General features: G+C 35.8%; 1 protein-coding gene across 1 annotated transcript in view; it reads right to left on the reverse strand.

Moving 5' to 3' along the window:
- LOC136807473 (uncharacterized) overlaps positions 1-3,836 on the reverse strand; it is a 31,893-nt gene extending 28,057 nt beyond the window's left edge. Inside the window, exon 1 of the mRNA XM_067064053.1 lies at positions 3,559-3,836. The gene's annotated coding sequence lies outside the window, so the exon portion shown is untranslated. The remainder of the gene's footprint in view (positions 1-3,558) is intronic.
- Between the last annotated feature and the right edge of the window lie 20,324 nt (positions 3,837-24,160).

Genomic DNA, 24,160 nt, shown 5'->3' on the forward strand with positions numbered 1-24,160 from the left:
CGTGCCGTCTCACAGCATCATGTGTCTTTTTAATCACCCTTGGCCTACCTCTGGTTTAGGCAACGACCCTAATCATCGTATCTACTCCTAAGACCTGTCTCGGGACCCATAGCGATCATAAACGTCTATGCGTAATGGCGATCCTATGTTAGATTTGGCGGTGGTTTTGGGGGTGTGGGTTACTTCGTAACCCCTTACACTTATAGTTAGCGGCTAGTTTAGATCAAGTACACACTGCCTCACGGGCACACACGACAAGTCCCCCCGGGACTTTAAGGTCACGACATACCGTAAGTCCCAACGGTATTAAGCTAAGGACACTACACTGCCACGCAGTACCCGCTACGAGGTCGCTCACAGCTCCCGGCTACGCACCTCAGCCGTCCCGCGGCACCCTCAGTGGCTGTCCCGCAGCCCTAGGCGTTTAAGTTATCAGTTATATTGCATGGTACATCCCCAACGTCACCCCAAATCCTACATCAAGACGCAGCCACGCAGCAACGCAAAAACTTAAATTACATTTTCATTTACATTCAACTCGTTTCGACAATAAATATTTCAGAACGCAATACTTTGTCTCTATTTCTCTTGTTTCCACTTTGGTTTTTTGTTCGATAATTATTGAATCAAAAAACTCTACATTACGGCCATCTGACGTAGAAATTAAACTTTATTCAGCCTTTGTTTTGAAATTTAAGGCCCATCTACATTTAGTAATTTTAATTTTAAGCTTTGCCTGATTCTGCTTTTCTCTTTTCTTTTGTTTGAAATGTTTTCGAATTTATTTAACGATCGTATTTATTAATGACATTCGAATTCTTCTCAAGTGAGTTACGGCATGTCCAAGCTAAAAGTGAACCAGTTCCACTCACTTTCAAAATGTCAAACATAGCTGGAAAGAAGCGCCATATGATGTAGATCAACGTGATTGGTGTTAGAAAAATTTGACTTAAGGCTATAAGAAGTTATAGCCCAAAAACCTGTATTATGACGTCATAAACATTACGTAACATTACGTCACAAAACTTAAAATTTAAATAACTCATAAACTATTAATGATATCAATATGAAATTTTGACAGAACAAATATATCATAATTCTCTAGAAGTAAAATTTTCAAATCTCCTGAAAAATGATGACGTCAGCATTTTAAGGCCATTTTCGATTTTTGGCTATAAAAAATGACGTCATCATTTTTTTCAAAAGATTTTTAACTCAGAAATTTTCTTACATCAATATCTATTTGTGGTCAAAATTTGACGTTTATATGACTTTTAGTTCACGAGATATTCAAAATTTTAGTTTTATGACGTAATGTTATGTAATGTTTATGACGTCATAATACAGGTTTTTGGGCTATAACTTCTTATAGCCTCAAGTTAAATTTTTCTAACACCTATCACGTTGATCTACATCACAAGGTGCTTCTTTCCAGCTATGTTTGACATTTTGAAAGTGAGTGGAACTGGTTCACTTTTGCTTTGGACATGCCGTAACTCACTTGAGTTTTCAAAACAAAACAAGTTTCTTTTATAGAAAAGAACATTTCAAATGTAAATCAAAACATAAATTTAAAAAGTTTGTCGAACAATAACAGCATTCAAAGGGCGATAAAAAACAAGAGAGAAGAAATTTGTCAATCTCTTTCTTCATATAAAAACATTCAAGTGGTTGATACTGTTAAAAACTGTGTACGGCATTTTATATGTTTAAATTCGAAAAGTTATGACAAGGGTTTAAAAAAAATCAATTTAGAATTGACTTATTTATCTTTTTAAATCTGATAAAAACAAAGTTGCCCTATTCTTTGTGGCTTTCCCGCTTTTTCCTGGGGAGGGTTAGAGTCAAACTTTGAAGATATCTTTTTATTCATTTCATCGTTTTAAGCCAGCTTCAACATCCAAAGGACATTTAGTGCGTTCAGCTACAGCTTAACCGACGTGCGACGCCGGGTACCGGCTAGTTTAAAAAAATGACTTTGGCCCCTCCAGATAAATTTTCCCACAACGCCACTGCGTGTGAACGTTTTTATTCTAACATATGTTATGAAAACCATGTCAGCAGTTACAGCTCATCGCCTCCAGAGTGGTTTCCACGTGATGGCTCATAGTGTGCAGAGGGGTCTGAACCCCCCCATTAATATTTCATCGCCCCCTATAAAGGTATCCCCCCTATTTTTAAAATTTTTTGATCCCGCACCATTTACAGGGGTCCAAGCCCCCAGCATATAATTTGTACTCCCAGTAATGGGGAAGAATTTTGAAGAATGAAATATATTTTTCAGTGTGAATTCGTACCAATAGTCAATGAACTTGAAAACACTAGACTTAAATCAACATATAACATAAAAAAAAAATTTTTGAACCAAAAAGTTACTATCCCCCCCCCCAATTTTTATTTGACCCGCATTTTAACTGGAAAACTGCCCATCCCCCCCTATAAAGCCTTCCTTGAAAACTTGGATCCCCCCCCCCTTAAAAAAGGGGGGGGTTCATACTATGTGGCTACAAAGAGTTTATCATCGTTATCCTTCAGGTACGCTCCTTCTGACAGTTTATGGATACGTGATTTTGAACTTGACCTTTACAGAATGCGAAATTATTTGATAGGAATATTAGTTGAAATTATTTTTAGATTATTTGCTTATTTTAAGGCTTATTTGGATTAAAAGGTCGGAATACAGGATACTCTGCTCAGTTTTACACCTTGTTTATTGACAGAGTAGGCGTACTGGAGATAAACACCTTTAAGGAAAGTATGAAATCTCTGTCCAACGAAATTTGATGAGCTATTTATAGCGACCTTAAAAAGCGGATCAAATATGCTTATCTAGACATTGCTATCGGACACTTCTGATTAGCAGGGAAAAAATTATGGTAGAAATTGGAACAAACTGTAAACATCTCCGCCACTGCGTTTTCAAATTTATTTCGCCTCCTAAACTACAGTAAAACCTCCAATTAATGGCCGGCCATTTCCTAGTCAAATCCTAGAATCCTTTTCCTAAAGATCGTCACTCTCCAATTAGTGGAAAAAGTTTTTTGTACGAAAGGGCAAAAACTCTACTCTTTCCTCTCTAACATTAACGGTCACTGATTACAGACTTGAAAATTAGACAGGATTGATTTATCAAAACTATTTATTTCTTAAATACTTCAAAGTTTCTTTGAACAAATTGCTTATAGACTTTTAGAGCGCTCCCTTTATCCAGTCGCTGAATTTTCTTACGTCATAAAAATGATAAATTATAGGGACCTCAAGACTACTATGATTCATAAAAACTAAATCGTTGCATTTGAATAATCATTCTCTTGTTCTTTCATGTCCTAGTGTCTCTAGAAAAGCACTTCGGACCAAAATTATACATACTTACTAGTAACCCCTTAACAGTGCCTTATACCAAAATTAGAGCACATAATTGAAAAGTTTCTAAAAGGCAGACACTTCTAATTAGTCGTCAATAACCCTATTCCCCATTGTGTCCGCTAATTGAAGGTATCACTGTATTCCCTTTTTTAGTGATCTTGTATAGAAGATATGATCGTGTCTATCCCTTACCTTTCCTACTACAGCTGTTTTCCTTTGTCTCTCAATCGAAGGTTTCTTCACTGAAGGATTTGTAGAGCTCTGTTGGGTAAATTGGTTTGTCTTGTTGTTGCCAGCAGAAATGGGCGGTGGTCTTGGTGTTGAGTTTCTTATGTTTTTGTTAGAAGTGCTGACACGCTTGACAGTTGTTGCTTTTTTATCAACCGATCTGTTAGTGCGTTTAACGTTCGCAATGGAATCTTGATTTTGATAATTTTGTGATGTGGTGGAGAAACCCTCTTTAGTGATACCCTGAAGAAGAAGAAGTAGAGCAAATCCGTTAAATACAGGTTTAGAGGTGGAATAGAAAAATTGCAATATTTCTGCTTCTCACTAAACCTAATATCAACCCAGCTAGCGAAAAACGACTGATTCCACTTCAATACTACCAGTGCCGCAGCTGTCAGTCCAAAAACCTAAGCCCGCCCAGACCCCCGCCCCGATATCGCAATACTTCCTACTGCACTGACTACTGAAACATTGTTATGAATTTAAATAGTTAAAACAACGTGGGCAGTACTAGCCTTGAAATCCTGTAGAGCTTACAAAATGAAAAAGAAGAACCGAGGAAGCAGACTAGGAAATTGAGAAACCAATAATTATCAATATTATATTTTCGAAGAATGATAACAGTATAACAGTAATAATAAACTTCTCACCATTATTTCGAGGCCACAAAAAGTTAATCAGCCTCAGTACGGCGGTTGGAAAAGAAAAATGAAAACAAATTCAAATATGTTTATACACCCTCTCGACAAAACAAATCTTGATGAAGAATTTCTTCGTTTTTCACGTTCCTCTTATCACAACAATAAAAAATAGAACTATCTTATCTTTTTTCAGCTTCGATATTTTTCAAGATTTTTTTATATTTTTTTTCTTCCCGCCCCGTCCGTCTGTTTTCACTCTCTATTTTTCTTCGTTCTGAAATTCCTTATCTTTTTCAACAGAAGGTAGGCGTTATTTCTATGGAAAAACAACTGAATTGGAGATGCCTCCTTCACAATTTATTCGTATGGTTTTTTTGTCCTTTATCATAGTGAAGTGCACCCACAAACCATACACCTAGACCTGAAAAAAGCCTCAACAACCATCAGGCATAACTCCCTGAGTTTTCCAGTAATTCAAAGTTTTCGTGATATCTACTTCAGGAACAATATTATTACTCACGAACATCACGAGCCGCGTTCGAGCGCAATCAGTGCCCTGATTTTCAATAACAATTAGGCTAGAATAGAAGATAGAATTTTAGCAAAAATTTTGACGTTCGTTAATACGCTTTCGTTCTCGGAATTTCAGACTTATTTAGTGAGGATTATTCTAAAACCGATTAAAAATGTATCGAAGAGTACCGGAATACCAGAAATTCGACCTTTTAATACCGAAAAACAATCCACTAGAAAACACACACCAAGATACCTCATAATGCATATTTACCTGAACTCCAATCAACTGTTTCCAGTCTTTCATCATGATCAAATTAAAACAACAAAACTTTCCAAAACGAGGTTAAAATTGATAAGAATTTACAGCTTCGCAGCGCTTTGTATCATTGGCTTAACTGATATGAAAACAGAAATATATCTGGTATCTTTTAAACTTTAAAATCTCAAGATCTTTTGGCATCATTTCAAATTACATCAAAAAAGAAAACAATTGCGAAAAAGCATGTTGGAACTTGATATGGAATTTTAACCTGACCCCCTTTTTAATATGGTAAAATCTGTGGTATGATTGATGGGAAGGTGTCATTTTATCCCCATCCTATCCAAATATAGAGTGAAAAATGAATCTCCCGTTGAGCCTCTGTCATCGTATTCATCAATTTTAAGTTACAGAAGCAATAGTTTAGACTGTGATCTCTAATGTTTTAGCACGTTTTTAATGATTTTTTTATTTTTCTAAACGTGTCTTTAATAAGAAGCCTTTATAGACTCGCGACTTGGTCTTTGCCTTCGTAGGGAGCCTAAAGCATGTGGGATGGAGCATGTTGCATAGCACCAACACGAAAAAAACTTCTCGTGTCCCCAAGCCTTTAGATACACGGTTTTGATAGAAAACTAATAAGTTATGGCTCTGGCTGGGCTGCTCTGAGTTTTTCAGAAATTTTCTTGTCATAATAATTAAAATGGAAATCTGTACTTCTCAGTAAAGACTGTTCTTAATTTGTTCTTAGGTTTTGGCCAAATTTCAGCATTGTATTTTTATAAAATTATTCTTATAAAAAAGCGTGTAAAGCAAGGCAAGGATGTCACCCTAAGTAGACGCAAAAACAAAATATGGGCTTTACTTTTGAAACTATAACTGTAAATCACTCCCTTGACACATTTGTTAGCATTTAAAGACTGAATTTTGTCTCAGAGAAGTCAAAAATTACTGTATGGCTAATACCATTCATTTTGAAAGTAATTTCAACTCTATCTATGTGTTCCTTTTGCTGCGGTGGCACTTTAATGAAAGCTATGGCTAGTTCTATGAGAATTACTTGTGAACCACATTTAAAGGTGGCATGACATGAAAAAAGTTTCAAACAGTTCAAATTATTAGTTCTTGCTTCCAACTGCACTTTGTTGTGCTCAAAGTTAAAGGCTTAGCACAAATTCGACCGGACCGTCACCTGGGGCAGAGGTGACGCGATAGAAATGAACTTAACACCTTTAGGCTTTATGCCTACCGTGAAAAACACATGCCGAAATCATATATCGACCTGTGCCGACCCCTTTAGCCTTTATGTCAGGTTTGAAGCTTAAGGGTGATTTTGATTCAGGGAAGGTAGAAAGAAACTACTTTCCGAGTAAGAAGAGAGACAATCTAAAGTAGGTGAAAAAATAACGAAATTTGAGGATTTAAAGACTGAGCAATACTCAGACATCAAAATGGTAACTCCATTAGAAGTTTATTGTTAACAACCGAAAGAAAAAGGAAAGTTGAGCTTTCTTGCATAAGTCCTATATATTCTTCACGAAAATTGAGAAACAAAGATTTTTGTGCGTAATTCACAAACTCTTGTGATAGATTTGATCGTATCATTGTAAAGGTTCTAACAAAATCTTCCAATTTCAAGAGCTTGCCCTAGTTATCGTTTACAAAATTAAATTCTCATGTTTCGTATAAGATTTTGAAAATATATGAGGTTGATTATAAACTAAGTTTTCAATCGTAGTATAATTTTACTTGGTTACTGCATGCTTTATTAGCTTACTAGGCGGCCACATACTATCCATATACGCCTGGGAGCTGAATACTTGGGTAAAAAGAAGTCCCAGGTAGGATCACAAAAACACCAGAATAGAAAATCAGTCCCTCGTAGGATACATTTTATTGGGGAATTCGGGAAAAAAGTGAAATGGGAATCCAATTTAGGGTCTCTTTTTTCACAAATTTTAGCAAAATTCTCTAAAATCAAGTCCCATGTATGGTGGCACCACACCACCGTCATTGGGCAAGGGTGTTACCTACCGGTTATGACGTCATTTCTAATAATAGCACCTTAACAGCTCTCGGTCTGGTCATTATTCACTCAAAACCTGAGCAGTACCGTGAAAAGCACAGGTCAAAATCATATATTGAGGCTGTGCCGACGAATCGAGATTCTATTCAGCGCGCAGTCAACGAAGACAAAAGTAACCATGACGACCATCCAAGATCTTGGATGAGGTTCAAAGTTGATATCTTTATTCCCGTCGTTGAAAACACAACTTACAAAAAGTCATCAATGCTTTGTAAAAAGAGTCAGTGAGAGAATCATAACATAAAGTCTGTCTATTATTTCGATTCAATTAAAGTGACATTTCCATAATTAAAAGTTTAGTAATTACTGTTATACATTTGGGGATCATATAAAAGATTTCTTTCGAAATAAACTTATTTCAATTACACTTGGAGGTTTCTGGGGAATTCGTAAATAGTAAACTACATACTGATACAGTCTGCTAGACATTAAGGTCGTGTTCAGACCTGAAAGTTTAAGTTTATGGTTTAAATAGTACTTTGTTGATATGGGAATTCAATTATAATCACTTTTCTTTTGTCATCATCGATTGGCGATCTCGAGGAATCTCCTTTCCTAACTTGAAATCATGTCATCTTCTCTCTTGAGATACTTTGAAACAAAAAAGATTTCAGGGAATCCCTCTGCAAAACGCTAATTCGTGTTCGTTGAAGCCATTACTGCTAGAGATGCTCCGGGCGTCTCTAAGTCAGAAATTTCACATTCTTTTTTCTTCATTTACAAAAGGAGCATGCTTTTCACTTGCGAATTCTGATTTCGTCTATTCAGAAATATGTAACGAAATCGTAAAAACATTTTTTTTAAACCAGAGGGTGATTCCTTTTTAAACTTTGGCTTAACTAATGAGAAGCATGCCGTTAAATACAAAAGGAATATAAAAGAAACATGTAGACCTAATTGCTTTAAACCTTGGTCTGAACACGACCTAATATGGTAATATTTGCTCTTCATCTTTGATTTTTTGTACAGTGATTAGATTGACACATGCGCGATAAAATTTCTATTATTTGTCTTCAGAGGTTAATATATTTTTTGAAAACTTAACCTCTGATACTCAGGGTACCTGAGCAAATGATATCGAATGAAAAATTTTTGCCACTAAAATGTCTGAAAATGCAACGAGTACAGTACAGGGCATTCACGGTCAACCTACAGTTACAGTACTCTAAAAAAGAAAGGAAAAAAATGATTTTACTTACTTTAAAAACCGAAATCTTATAGTGAGAAAATCTCGTCAAAAAGTTCTTATCATCACACTTCAAGTAAAACTTTTTTAAATGCAATGAAATTTGAGCGAATTGATGCATCAGAAACGGCTAGAGAACATAACAAACAACTGCTGATTGTCAAATAGAAATTTCAAAATAATTCAAAAACAAACAAGATTATTTGGCTCAAACGAAACGTTGATATTTCGAATTCCAAAGTTTTCTTCTGAGGTTTCAGTTATGAAACCCGTGAAACTCATTAATTCAAAACTTGCAATAACTGACCGAAAACATCCCCTTTCTCACAGACCCGTTGGATTTTTTTGAAAAAAATGAAAGACATAAAATCGATTGAGATTGGTATTCCCATGTTTTTTATCGCGATGATATTTTGGCCAATGTTTCTAGTTGGAGGGGGTCCGGGTCTGTGAGAAAGAGGTGTAAAAACTGAATGGTTCATGATTAAGATACAGAATTAAAGAAATGAGCTGGAGTAATTACATATTCGTATAAAAAGCTTCATATTTATCATTGAAACGATAACACGATATATTTTAAAGTCTATAAAGAAGTTTATTTAATTCACAAGAGGTTCTCCATTCTTAATAGTCATCTCTGTAATGTATCTGTCCGAAAATTTCCGCAACACAGCTTTACGTCCAAAAATCTTTTGCATTAACTGTCGTCTTGCTTCAGCATTCAGTGCAAAGAAAATAAGAACGTCCCATATTCCATTACTAAAACTAACAACCGCAAAAATCTTCCTCAAAAGGAGTGAAGTGTCCGTTTTTTGATTTCCGATGGCCACCACGATCAAGGGAAACCAGGTAAAAATGTAAGAGCTGGCAATGAATAAACATATTTTCAAAGATTTTAATTGACGTTTTCTTATCTCGTTCCGTTTTTCATTTTGTTTTTGAGTGGAGCGATCGACAATGGTTGCTGCTATTTGACTACATTGTTTCTTGACGGATCGGTACAGTAAAAAGTTTGATATGATGATAAAAATGCCACCACTTGTTATAACGATGAAAGCTGAAAGGTAAGCTTTAACTGAGAATATCGAAAATATTGTGAAGAAGGTTGTTAACCCGATCGCTACTCCGATGCTTGCAATCCCATGTATCTTTGTCAGTTTAGCGTAGAAGAACGGTTTTCGTACTGCTATGAACCTCTCGAACGATAGAAGGATAGAGAAATTGATTTCCAAGCTGATCGCGCAATCTCGAGCAATAATAGCTCCAGTGTAACCTTTGGAATAGACATCTGACCAGATATCGAAAGAAATGTATATGATAATGCATATCCCGTTCAGTAAATGCGATAAGAATAACGCGCTGAGAAGGATATTGTAGAAGGATGAACGAAGGTTTCTGGACGACACAATAATGCCAAATGAAACAAAGTTCAGGAAAATCAAAATAAATCCTTCCACAAAAATAAAACTATTAGCAATTTCGATTTGCTTTTTAATCATATTTTTTCTAAAATATTTTCAACAAACTAGAAAATTGACCAAGCGAAAAAATTCCAATAGATCAGAACAATTTTTAGGCTTGGAAGAGAACTGAAAACCTTTTGTTTTGGGCTCGAAATCATACAACCATTTTTCACTCCTTCTCGCTAACTGGATTTTTCTTTATCACCCAAATTAATTAACATTTCAGAGTTGACGTAAAAGCTTTACTCCTCTTCCCTTTCACAGATATTTTCCATATATAAATTAAATTTCCCTTCACTTCTGAAATGAAAAAAAACTTCCTTTTTATACATTTAAGTTTAATGAAAAATTAGTCTTGATTACTGATAGTCTTACTTACTCGAAAGTGAGATGTTAGAGGTTTGACAGATTGAGTGTTAGCCAGGAGCTGTTATCTGTCCAAGAAGTCAAAAATGGAAGGATCTTTTCCGCTTTACGCATGCGTGGGAAATAGAAACTGCTACCTTTTCGGGGAGCCTTATCGGCCCTTTTCACGCCAGTCCTAATTTAAAACCGGCCCATTTTACGCCGGTCCCTAACTCGCCACTGCCCAATTTTGAGCTTACACAAAATGATGACTGAAAAGAGCGCCAAGTACAAAGAATACCACGTGCTTTATTATCCCCTCCTTTTTGTCTCTTATTTCACAATGTAAATTAATGTAGTTTGGTACGTCCGGGGGTGATGAGAATCAAAATTTTCTTCATTACATTTACTTTTTCGTTAGGAAAAATATGCAGATGATGTAGCAGAATCGTAAGTTATTAAAGCTGGATCTTCAGGTCACCCTCTGTTCTTTTGAATAGTGGATTCGGTGGATATGCATATAATCACAATTCGAATCTCGATTAGCGATTGAATAGTAAAGTTTTCATACCGCACTTGGCTCAAATATTTCTAACTACTAGCTCCGGTTGTAGATGTCATGGTGCGAGAAACTAATCATAGCAAACCAATGCATTTTTCGCAGTGCCCAGGTTAACTCCAATAGGCTTTTGATTTAAACACAGACGAGAGATATTATTATCGGGACTTCTTTAAGAGAAAAGCTGGGCCAAAATATTTCTATTTTTGTGAACTTTCGCTAACAATAATAGTTGATTTTGAAAAATGTAGATTGAAAAATAAGACAAGTATTTCTAAAGGAAAGAGTCTTGTTACTGCTTGAAAAGATTTTACAGTTACCCAAAATAACTATTTATAAAAGAAATATTCGTCTTCATTATTGCAGCCGTTAACCTTGTGAAACAACTGTAGTATCGAGATCAAAATTTGAGATGAGATTCTTTCTTACATTAAGTAGATAAAAAAGTTTCGTTCTTGCTCTTTGATTCAGGTAAAAGTAAATCAAGACATCCCAGAAACCGTTGGTAACACCAAAAGCTGATAAAATAAATTGCCAATCAATACTAAAGTCTAAGAGAAATTGTAAATTGACCACAATCATTAATGGAAACCAGGTCATAAGATACGAAGCTGTAATGTAGATACAAATCTTCAACGATTTCAATTTTCGTTTTCTCAAACTTTCTCGTTTCTTGCTTTGTACTTTATGGGAAGCATCGATGATGGTTCTGGTGATCCCCTCGCATTGCCGACGAACTGACCGATACAGAAAAATGTTTGAAATGAAAATAGCGAAACCTCCAGATATAGTGACTACGCTAGCGATAAAATACGCTGTTAGCGAATAGTATCTCCAGACGGCATAACTCAAAACAGCAAATATAGGATTCAAAATGGCTGATATAGCATGGAATTTACCAAGTCTTGCATACAAGAACGGTTTACGGATAGCCACGAATCTTTCAAAAGATACCAAGATTGTATAATCGATTTCTAAGCTGATCGCGACTTCACGAATGTACCAGAAAATGCTCTGGTTTACGATTGGGTAGTTTATTACGCATGCGCATACGATATTCAAAATGGCAGCCAATAAATGTGCTATAAAAAGTATCAAAAGTAGCCAATCATTGAATGTTCTTCGAAGACTTTTTGAGCTTAATATTGTCAGGATTGCAATCAAGTTGAATAAAACAATCACTATAGATTCGATAAATAAAATAATGTTCGAAATTACAATAACTTTTGAAATTCGATCTACATTATGCGATGCCATTATGATTTTTATCGCAATTTTCCGAGCCTTCAAATATTTCTCAAAAGTCTAAAAATCAAAAAACGTTAACGAGGAGATCACTTAGATTAAACGAGCTTGAATTGGGAAATCTTTAGTATAACAGATAAAATGGTGTGATAAAAAAATAAAATAAAAATTGAAAATAAAATTATCGATTTATCGTTATTAGTATTTCAAAATCACCCTTTCGAAATTTGGTGTAGTTTATGGAAACCCTTTAAAAAAATAATAATTAAATACTTTTCTATTTTCCCTCTTGTTGGAATAAGGGGGTGAAGGAAAACGTTGGTGAGAAGAAATTCATTTTGATACAGCATGAAACGCGTGGGCCGAAACCCCCTTTGATAAAAGACCTTGTTACCATTAACTTTTTTCATTTTTAAGATATAGAAAGGAGGCGTACCTCCTATGCTATGACAAAGAAGAATCAAGAAAGTTGTTCTTTCTTTTATTTAAAATGCTGAGTAAGCAAATGGAAGGAAAATGAGACTAACAACTTAGGATGTGAGGATACAAAAGCTTGTGAATGGTCCTGCTAGGCTGAGGATAAAGAATAAAGCCTGGAAGCCAGCAGGAGTATACACGCTTTTTTTAATAAGAATACACTTTATAAGAATGTCCATGATGAAAATAAGAATATTTTAGGATGATTTTCCCAAAAAAGTTAAGAATATCCATGATGAAATGGATTTACACCATTCTTATAAAAAAAAGCGTGTACCCCTTCATAAATCTCAAATTGAAATTTTCGATTAGATAAAGCATGGATTTGTTATAGAGACTCTGGATAAACATCGAATGAAACGGTGGAGAGCGAAGTATTGTCTTTCTTTTGTTTCAGAAAACAATCGATGTACAGGCTTTGTCCGCAAAGGACAACTGTCATGGCGGCTCGAAGGACTCTGATTTTGAAAAATTAATAATACTCTTATTTCTAAAAAGTTCTAACTTTTTCTATGCGTACTTTTGCTGGCCAAAAGTTTGAAAATAAATGCTAGAATACCAAGCGAATACATTTAGCAAATCTGGTGTGAGAAAAAAACATCATCAGACGAGTAAATTCAAACAAAATGCTTATAATGACACGAAATTTTGAATTGGGAATATCTTTCCAATATTTCACCAAGAAGAGCTGATATTGACATGTGTTAGACGTGAGTCTCATAGCTCCACTGTGGTATAAAATCTTTTGGTGGCACGTGGTGGCACGGCGGATTTTTTGAGGTTGAAGTTTAGAAATTTCTGGTGTCAATATTCAATTTCTTATACATAACATGTTTTTTCATCTTCCTGGCATTTTAAAACGTCATAACGACGTATAATTAGTAATTAATTAACTAGATGAGTTTGACTCTCGGAGGAGAACTTAAAGGCTCATTTGGGAATTGGATAAGTGTATTTTAGTGAGAAATGCAATTAAAATGCGATGAAGAATCATGCTAATGGTGGAAGGAAGGTGAACAATAATGTCATTACTGCGGACAAGGCTTGTACATGAGAAATTGGCAAAAATCAGCGAGTTGTTTTTCCAGTGTCTATAATAATTCCTTGGATAAAGTAGCAAGCCTCAGAATCTCAATCCCGCCCGAACTTTTAATGTCGACATTATTCTGACCATGATTGTGGAACGGTAGGACATTGTAGAGCTCTTCAGTTCGCTTTGGTCATCACAATGAGGAAGAGAGCTATGGATAATGCACTGAAAGTGTCCATTTCTGAAGTCTAAAGATTGGCTTTGAAATAGTTGAATGTTGTTGTGACATACTTAGGTAAATCGATGCTGTCCCAAAATTTATGATAACACCCCTGTGTCACAGCCCCGCTGGGACCCCAGCCCCACTGGAAAATTAAGCAAAAGCTTCGTCCCCGGTGGGAAGAAACCCTGGAATTTCAGCCCCACTGGGAAATCGACTTTGATTTCATCCCCACTGGGTTTTTTATCCTTGGAACAATAGAATTTCTATCTCTATTAGGATTTCAATAGGAATTTTATCCCCACAGAGGAAAAAAGTTATACCGGGGCTATTAGACAGGGATGTATGATATTTATCGCGTGAATTAATTGGACTATCCCCGAAAAAGATGTTGAGGAGGTCAGATTTTCCATCTGGTGGCACCCCTAGAAACCCTCACAATCGAAGGGTCTTGAAACTGTAAGAAGTCCGGTTCAAATGCAATCCAAGACAAGAAAGCCTAAGCGGCGTACAGGCCCAGCAGTGTTGACAGTGTCAACATATTTTTTCGTTACAGAGCCGCAATACAAATTCACAGGAGTAATCTTTTTTGATGTATTGACTCGAGTCGCACGAGCAATAAGAATTCAATTACTAGATAGACGAGAAAGGGGAGAAAATAATAAAGCACTTCATCGCTTAACTAATGAGCATTTTTATTTTTAGTTCCATTCCGTTTTATTTTGTACAAAATCAAAAATATCTAAAAATAAATATCAAGGATGAATAAGATCCTGTCGTTTCATAATTTCATATTTTAATATAAATTTATTATCGTTAGAGAAAATTTTATACCATATTTAAACATGGCGGTACAGACTGATACCTACACAGCTGACGCACAACGTTTTTTCAACGTTTGTCTAACGTTATACGGACGTTTGGAACGTTGGATAAACGTTGAAACAACGTTGTGTGTCAGCACCGGGGGAATGTGCCGGCCATGTACCCTCGGCATGTGCCGCCCTTAAGGGTAGGCTTTCAAGTCTCCACAACCCAAACTCTTCCCCAGGTTAAACTTCTTCATTTATATTAAACAAATGTAAATATTGTCCCTGGGTTGCTCTAATTTTTCATAGCTTGTATCAGGCAATTTTTGAAAAGATTAAGTAATGTTTCAAAAGTACTTATATGATTTTCTGTACCCAACCATCTCTCTGGACCGAAGCTGTGTAAAAAGTCATCGTCAAATTTTAAACCAAAGATAAATGACCCACAATATTATGTCTAAAGGCAATTGACGAAATTATTGTTTTGTAGACACATTTAACATAAAAATCTGAGATAACCTGCCGTCGAAACATCACAGTTTTGTTAGAAATTAGGGCTGATGCTCGCTGTAGAGATTTAGCCGGTTATTGATTGATTGAGAAGGTAAGTTTTTGGTGGAACCAATTGTTGAAATAAACATGGACGAGGAATCCTCATGACCAATCGTATTTGTTTTCCTCCCAAAGAGTGTTTTCAAAACTCGCCAAGATTTTGCGTTGAAATAGAAATAAATCAAAACATCCCATATACCGTTGGAAAAACCAATCAAAGTTGCAGCCATGATGTAATAGATATTCAGTCCTATCATAACATTGATGATAGCAAAGGCTACCAGTGGACACCAGGTTAAAAGATAGGTTATTGTGATGTAAATACACATTTTCAATGAACGTAACTTTCGTTTTTTCATGACTTTTCTTCGATCTTTTTGTTTTTCCTCAGATCTGTCAATAATGGTTTTCGTAATTTCCCGACACTGTTTCTTAACTGACCGGTATAAGAAAATGTTGGTGGCAGATATGAAAATACCGCCTAAGATGGTAACTAAGCAACCAAAAAACAAAGTAGCTGCTGTATAAATTCGTCCAACACAAAAGGCGAGCGGGAAAACACTTGTTGCGCTAAGAAACAAAACAGCATGCAATTTTCCAAGCCGTGCATAGAAAAACGGTTTCCGGATGGCGACGTATCGCTCAATACTCTGAATAATGGTGAAATAAATCTCAAAACCAGCCACACTGTCACGTGTTATGAGGACGTAATTGGTTATGGACCATGGGTATCCAGCCCAATACATACACACAGTCACAACGTTCAATGCACCAACCAAAGCATGCGTTATGAAGAGGGATAACAGTATATAATCATTCAAAAAACGACGCAGAGTTTTGGATTTAAAAATTGTCGAAGATGCCATTATGTTTAGAATGGTCACAATAGAACATTCGACAAACTGAAGAGCCATGACTAATTCCCATTCAAAAGCCATTGTTCCGTTTTTTTATGTGAACCATAAAGTAAATTTCAATATCTAAGCTGAAGATACATCGTCTAAAAAATTCAAATTCAAAAGTTTTCGTCAAAGACCAAAGCTTTTTCTATACAGTTATCTTATATAAATCAAAAAGTACTTCAATTCGCCTATGTTCACCAATAGGGTGGGATTTCAAGAAGAATTATTTGAAATTATCATTTATTATTCATTTTATGCAATCAAAAAGCTTATAGAAACACAGGGGATACATTTTACCCCCAAGTTTTAACAACCATTTTAGCTCAGTGAGAATGAACGTCTTCCTATTTGAGAATAGCTGGAATTCGAATTTTAGATTAATTAACGAATTGAAAAAGAAATTCTCAAAATTCGATCTTAATTTCAAAGCAACTCCAAATCTAGATTCCTATTTGGAAAAATAGGATTATGTTTTTGTATTTAAAAATTTCAACGTTTGAAAACATCTGGTGGCTAAAAGAAAAGCTTAAAAAATGAAATTTAAGAAGGTGTGAAAAATCGGCGTTCTTGAACCTTCAAAAATACAAGATATTGATGTTTGCTCCTAGGTAGAAATCAATTTCCATTTCAAAATGTGTCTCACTTTTTCTGAAGAAAGGTGTAAAGACTCAAAAGCTCAAATTTTGTTTCATTTCTACTACAAAAAGGTGTTATTTTAAGGAAAGCAAAAATTTTGTTACATTTAATAAAAAATAAGTCATCATTTAAAATTATTTTTGACGCGTTAAATCATTAACGAGCTTTTCCCGCGCTCAAAATCGACGAGTTAGTATTCTAACGAGCTTTTTTGCGAAATTTTGACGCGTTAGTTTGCGAATGAGCTTTTCCCACGCTCAAAATCGACATGCCAAAATCGCACAAACCATGCAAACAAACCAAAAAAGCGCGCGGGAAAAGCTCGTTTGCAAACTAAAGCGTCAAAATTTCGCAAAAAAGCTCGTTAGAATACTAACTCGTCGATTTTGAGCGCGGGAAAAGCTCGTTCGCAAACTAACGCGTCAAAATTTCGCAAAAAAGCTCGTTAGAATACTAACTCGTCGATTTTGAGCGCGGGAAAAGCTCGTTCGCAAATTAACGCGTCAAAATTTCGCAAAAAAGCTCGTTAGAATACTAACTCGTCGATTTTGAGTGCGAGAAAAGCGCGTTCGCAAACTAACGCATCAAAATTTCGCAAAAAAGCTTGTTAGAATACTAACTCGTCGATTTTGAGCGCGGGAAAAGCGCGTTCGCAAACTAACGCATCAAAATTTCGCAAAAAAGCTCGTTAGAATACTAACTCGTCGATTTTGAGTGCGAGAAAAGCGCGTTCGCAAACTAACGCATCAAAATTTCGCAAAAAAGCTTGTTAGAATACTAACTCGTCGATTTTGAGCGCGGGAAAAGCTCGTTCGCAAACTAACGCGTCAAAATTTCGCAAAAAAGCTCGTTAGAATACTAACTCGTCGATTTTGAGTGCGAGAAAAGCGCGTTCGCAAACTAACGCGTCAAAATTTCGCAAAAAAGCTTGTTAGAATACTAACTCGTCGATTTTGAGCGCGGGAAAAGCTCGTTCGCAAACTAACGCGTCAAAATTTCGCAAAAATGCTTGTTAAAATACTAACTCGTCGATTTTGATTGTTGGAATGAGCACTTTAGGATTGGAAATGTAAAAAAAAATACAAAAAAGCTCGTTAGCAATCCAACTCATCAAAATTTCTCATAAAAGCTTTTTAGAATACTAACTCGTCGACTTTGAGCGCGGGAAAAGCTCGTTAATGATTTAACGCGTCAAAAATAATTTAAAATGACGACTTATTTTTCATTAAGTGTAACAACATTTTTGCTTTCCTTAAAATAACACCTTTTTGTAGTAGAAATGAAACAAAATTTGAGCTTTTGAGACTTTTACACCTTTTTTCACAAAAAGTGAGACACATTTTGAAAAATGGCAGATATGGTCCACGGTAGAATTCCCTCGAGGAACTCCTAAGAAATTTCTATTGTAATACACTCAAACAATCCCAAAATTCATCGCTTTTTTAGAAAAATCAAAAACTCCGACAAGGTCTATTATCTAAAAATTTGGCTATTTATGCTGGCCATTTGGTAGATGTTCGCGTTTGTGACTTTGAAAAACTTAAAAAGAAAAATTGAAATTTAATTATCGAAAGTGAAGAAAGAATGCGATTTCAAAAGCTTCTTCAAAATTAAAAAAATATTGTTAGACATGGAAACAATATGAAATCCACCAAATTAAGTTTGCGCCAAAATTTATTTTTTCCACCATCTGCCAAATCAAATTTCCGCCAAATTTAAGTTTTCTCATATTTCGTTCGATTTTTCACTATTTAGGCCCTGAATGGGCGATTTTGAACCTTGAAACTCATAGTCCGCCAAATTAAATTCCCGCCAAAATCAATATCATTGCCGATCCGCCAAATTAAATTCTTTCTGAAAAAACTTTTTCGGCCATATCCGCCAAATTAAATTTCTTTCTTTAATGTATCACAAAATGACAGCCCTTTCGATTGAGAAACTTATTTGCTATACTCACCAGGTTTGCTAAATCCAAAATTTCAATCTCAAAAGATCACAGTTTTGTGGCAAAATCTTAACACCGCTACGCAGCCATTTTGATTTCCGTTTTGTGATGCTTCATCAGCAATTTTCTGTCAGCGTTTGTAGAGCGCCCGGGGGGGGGGTACTTAGGCAAAAATGGATAATGGGTATAGGCGGACGGTAAGGGTCGATTTTTTCCTTTCAAAGTCTCTCTAAGGGTCGGAAAATTCAGGATTTTTAGGAAATTTTTTGATTTCCAGAGAAAATATTGTAATAAAGTCTCTCTAAGGGTATGACTTTTTTCAAAAATCAAAAAAAAATTGTAGCAAAGTCTCTATAAGGGTATGACGTTTTCAAAAATCGAAAAAAAAATTCAAAAAGTCTCTCTAAGGGTCACCGTTTCAGCAAAAATCAATCTCTTTAAGGGTCGGTTTTCGGAGGTCCCGTCCGCACATACCCCTCATTCGCCAACCCTAGTACCCCCCCCCCCCCCGGTAGAGCGCAAAGTGTTTACACGCGCGGGCGACTTTTTTTAAACAATCAAATTGCCGATCCGCATTGTTTTGCTTTTTAGTATTGGAAGGTCTTCTATTTTTCAAAATCTTTGCCAAAAGTGGCATTATTGGCGTTCGAAAAGCTAAAAGAACACAGGTCTCCTGGGAACAGTGTTTTGTATGGAGGTAAGTTCCAAAAGTGCCAAGAATGACATATTCATCACATCCTTTTTATTTGGCATGTTTCAAAATTTTGCCCATTGGCAATCGAATGTAAAATAATTGGCAATCAGGGCAAAATCAGCATATTTTGAAGTCAATCGAATTAGCTGTGAGAATGTGTAAGAGAAATTAATGTATCATCTGGAATTTCGCAGTCTAAAATTTGATTGTAACAGAATTGACTAATGAATAACTTTAAAACAAGTTAATATTTCCATTAGCTTTAAGAAGTATTATTTTTTGTAGTTAAATAGAATGACTTAATATTTTTTGATAATCGCCTCATATATACAGACAATAAAATTCCAGACGAGTCCAGGGCTAATCTCCTTATCAATTAAAAAAAAGAAATTTGGTCCTAACGTGGCATTGAACTTTCACAATTTCATCATTTAAGATCGTGATGCTTTTTGAAGAAGAAGACCATAAAGAGAAAGGCTGCTCTTTAGATTTAGCGACAGGATGCTGGTACATTTTAGCAATATTCCAGGCTTGATGGTTTCTAGAGAATGGTACTAGCTCTGTCTCTTCTTGTCAAGGTTGTCACCGTTGAAATATCCGTCCTTTGTTTACTACAATGTCGATTTAAGTATAAACTGATTAACGCATCCCAAATACCATTTGAAAATCCAATGATCTGAAATATTAGAGTGAGCTTAATATTTGTGTTTTTTAATATATTATTTACAACCACATAGACAGCCAGTGGACACCAAGTCAAAATATACGAAGCTGTGATGTAAATGCAGATCTTCAAAGATTTCAATTTACGTTTTCTCATATCGTTTCGTTTTTTTGTTTGATCTTTTTCTGATCAATCGACAATCGTCTTGGCGATTCCCTCGCATTGGTTTTTAGCTGATCGGTAAAGCAACGTATTTGACACCAAGATAAAACATCCTCCCAAAGCCACAAAACTGCTGCCAAAAAAGAAGGCAGTCCTCGAGAAATACAGCCATGTACAAAAACCAAGAAGCACGCATGACGTCACACACAACGCAAGTAGAGCATGCTGTTTTCCCCATCTTTGATACAGAAATGGTTTTCGGATAGCCAGAAAACGATCAAAAGAAAGAAGAACAGTGAAAATGATAGAGCAGGCACTTACACTGTCACGCATAAAAATCCAAATTGGAATTGTTAGTTTCTCACTTTGAACTCCAGATAAGACCAAGGCGCTATATACAAAGTTTTGTGTACCAAACGAGATATGTGAAACAAAGATGATTTGAAAAAGTAACTCATTGAAACATCGCCTGCGTAGAAAAGTAGATTTTTTTTTGATAGTGTAATATAATGCAATGAAGTTGAAAACTACCAATATTGCAGATTCGATGAAAAAAATTACCAGAATGATATAACCGATGGAAAGCATCTTGTTGACCGTGTTCGTAAATGTTGTAATCCTGAACAGAGGGGCAAAGTATCCTGTTTCGAAGATCCTGAGAAAAATATTGGAAACATAACACTGGTAAGAATTATATTTTAATCATATTTATAATTTTTCAATTCAACAATTGCTTCCCACTGTAATTGGCAGCAGCGCAGCAGTAAAATGTTCAGAGACTGATATTTCTCTTCAAAGCTAGCAATTACTATATTGGTTATATTTTGAAACCCCTATCGATAATGATTGACACAACAGTGGATTACAAATGATTAAAAAACAATGCAACAATTGATAAAATCGTTGAAACTCTTGGATGGGAAATGAAACTGCTTATTGCCCATCCAAAACATGTGACCCGCGTGCTTTTCACACAAACACCAGATATTGAAAGTAAAATATATCGCAAGGTTTCGAAAAATATGTACACGTGAAAACACAGAAAGCGCTTCATTCAATCCGTGATTCTAAATACAGAGCAAATGCTAGACCTTGAACTGATTCTGACTGATAGTTTGGACTAATTATCACGGGAACAAAAAATTCCATCTTCCATCGGATAAATGGGGATTCGCTTTTTTCTTGATCTTTTAAAATAATATCCACAGCTACCTTAGGAGGTTAAATCACGATGACAATTCTGTAACATTTTTTCTATCAATTCCAAAAAGTGCAAAAAGTAATCTCCTTGCTTTTTGTCTCAAGTAGAAATAAATCAAAACGTCCCAAACACCGTTTGAAAGTCCAAGAACGAAGAAAATAAAAACCAGGTCTGCTGTCCCAATATCAAAGAAAAACTTTGAAGATGTTACAATCACAAGTGGAAACCAGGTCAAGAGATACGAAGCTGTGATGTAGATGCAGATCTTCAAAGATTTCAATTTTCGTTTTCTAAGATCATTTCGTTTTTGTGCTTGTGCTTTTTCCGATCGATCGACAATCGTCTTCGAAATTTTCTCACATTGGCTTTCAATGGATCGATATAGCAAAGTATTGGATACTGCAATGAAGAGTCCTCCAAGAATGGTGATCAAATATCCGAGCGCATAAATATTCTTCGTTTTGAAAAGTAAAAGTGATAATGAAATGTTTACAAGTAAGGTCAACCCAAACGCTAATTGCGCGTGCAATTTCCTCAATCTTCCATACAAAAAAGGTTTACGGATAGCCACAAAACGATCCAACGAGAGCAAAATTGTCAACATGATTCCGAACCCACACAAGCTATCATCCAAATCCTCAATATCAGTTCCGGCAAGTATAATACCAGAGATTACCAAGTTGAAAATTCCACTTATTAGATGAGCAATAAAGAGTATTAGCAACGCAATAGCATGAAATGATTTTTCAGCATTTTTCATTCTGAGCTTTGTAGCGATGGCACAAATATTGCTCATCATCAGAATGGTACATAGAATACAGTATACCGAGCCTACAATATCGATGTTCATTTTGTAAATTCACAAAGGAAGAGATCAATTAATGATGGAGGAATAGAAGTTATGAAAGAACTTTTATTATTGGTAAAATATAATATGAAATCTTAAAAAATATGGTGGCAAGTTACAAATAACACCTCATAGAACAAAGACTTAATAATTTGAAAAGTAAAGATGAAAAATTAAATGAATATACGAAAGAAAATTCAGTTTGGACAAAAACCTGTTACCCGGGGTCGGTGGGCATTGACCTTGACTACCGACGGGGACATGCCGCTGGAGTTTAAAAAGTGGACCCTGTCAGATATGAATGTTTGGTAAATTTGAGACCCTTTCAGAACAAAAATTCGAAAATTTTTTCCATTTTAAAAGTGGTAAAAACGACTTAAAGTAGACGAAAGATTCAAATATTTTCTATTCCACCCTGAAAATTGTCCAAAATGGCCAAAAATCAACTCTGTCAGGTCCACTTCTTAAAAATTAGTTTGCTCCATGCAAACGACTTACGCGGTCGAGCAAAAATATACAATCTAAACCTTTCAGATGTTGAAAATTTTCCCGAACTTCAGAGCCTTAGCGTGTCGGATGAAAATTTCTGCATCTGGGTGCCAGATAAATCGATAACACGGATATTACTGCATTACATGGATTATAAACGACTCCAGTCATAAGTTCCGGTAGACCGATAATTCCGAGCAGATCCTGATTAATCTGAAACAACAACATTACAATACATTATATTTAGTGGATCCAGGCTTTTTGATTTACACGGAAGATAGAAGGCATAGTAGTGTGGTTATCATCCTTGACGCCCGTCTGTGAGGCCCGAGTTCGATACCCACCGTGTTTCTATGATAAGTGAATATACCTTCGCCCGGGTCAACCCATGCCATGTGATGTGAGTTGGGTACCATTACTCTGACACAAGAGTATGGGTAGATTGTGGCGTGCCGTGGTAATCATAAGGTTCGGCCTCGCATGAGCATCGTTCTCCCAGTGTCGTTCGAGTGTCATGGTATACGCCATGTAGCTAGGCAGCTCGCGTCTGTCAAGTCCCAGTGTCTGTCAGCGCCGTGATTCCTACTCCTTCGTGGGTAGGACCCATTCCGAATGCATTTGGAGGCCTCATATCTAGAAAGACAAGCTGACAAAATCTGCCCGTGTTAGTAGTGTGTAAGAAGTAATGCCATCTTCAATGGCAATTTTGATGTTTTAAGCTGTTTTTACTTCATGGATAATAAGGAAAACATCTCTTGCGAAAACCAGAATGAAAAACACCGCAAGGGTAGCAATATGGCGTGAGATTTGATATAGAAGCGAAATTCGAATAGCCAGGAAGCAATTGGCAGATATCACAAATATTAAACTAATTGTAAAAGTACCAATATAATCACACAAAAACACTAGCAATGGAATATCGGGTTGTGTTAATCCAAACAGAAACAAAATGTTCAAGACGATATTTATAGATCCAAATATGGAATGAGTAACGAATAGCATTGAAACAGCAAATCTTTGAAAGAACGCCTTCTGGTGGGGGGGGGAGGCGTACGGGTTTGCCAGTTCCGAAATACCGAATAATTTTGCCAAAATTTCCGAAATTCCGTAAAAAAAATACTTTTCTATTTTTTTGGTATTTTCCCTCGATTTAACTAATTTTTCATCAAATTTGATTTTTCATGTATGAATTCCGAAAAAGGGGGATAAAAACTTTATAATGCCGAAATTTCGAAGCAAAAATTCATAGATTTCCGATACCGAAACAATTTCAGAATTCCAAAATACCGAAGGAATTTTGCCCGATTTCCGAAATTCCGAAGAAAAAAGGCAGGGTCGATCTCCACAATATCGAAATACCGTACGCCCCCACTTCTTGGTGATGGTCTCTTCTTCAAAGTGTATACTGCTTTAATGTTCAATATTGTCCAAACAATTCAAAAGATTCGACGACGGAAAGAAGCCAAATAATAACCATTTTACGGGAGACTAATGTTGACTCAAAAAATGAAACTTCCCTAAATTAACTACCTAGCCAGTTCATTCCAACTAGAGCATTATTTTAGCAAATAAAAAAGCGGTCTTCGTCTAACAGGCTATAAATTGACATATTGATAACAAAAATTGACTCAGGCTATT

This window comes from Clytia hemisphaerica, unplaced genomic scaffold (assembly GCF_902728285.1).
Source record: "Clytia hemisphaerica strain Z4C2 unplaced genomic scaffold, Clytia hemisphaerica genome assembly, whole genome shotgun sequence".
NCBI lineage: Eukaryota > Metazoa > Cnidaria > Hydrozoa > Leptothecata > Clytiidae > Clytia > Clytia hemisphaerica.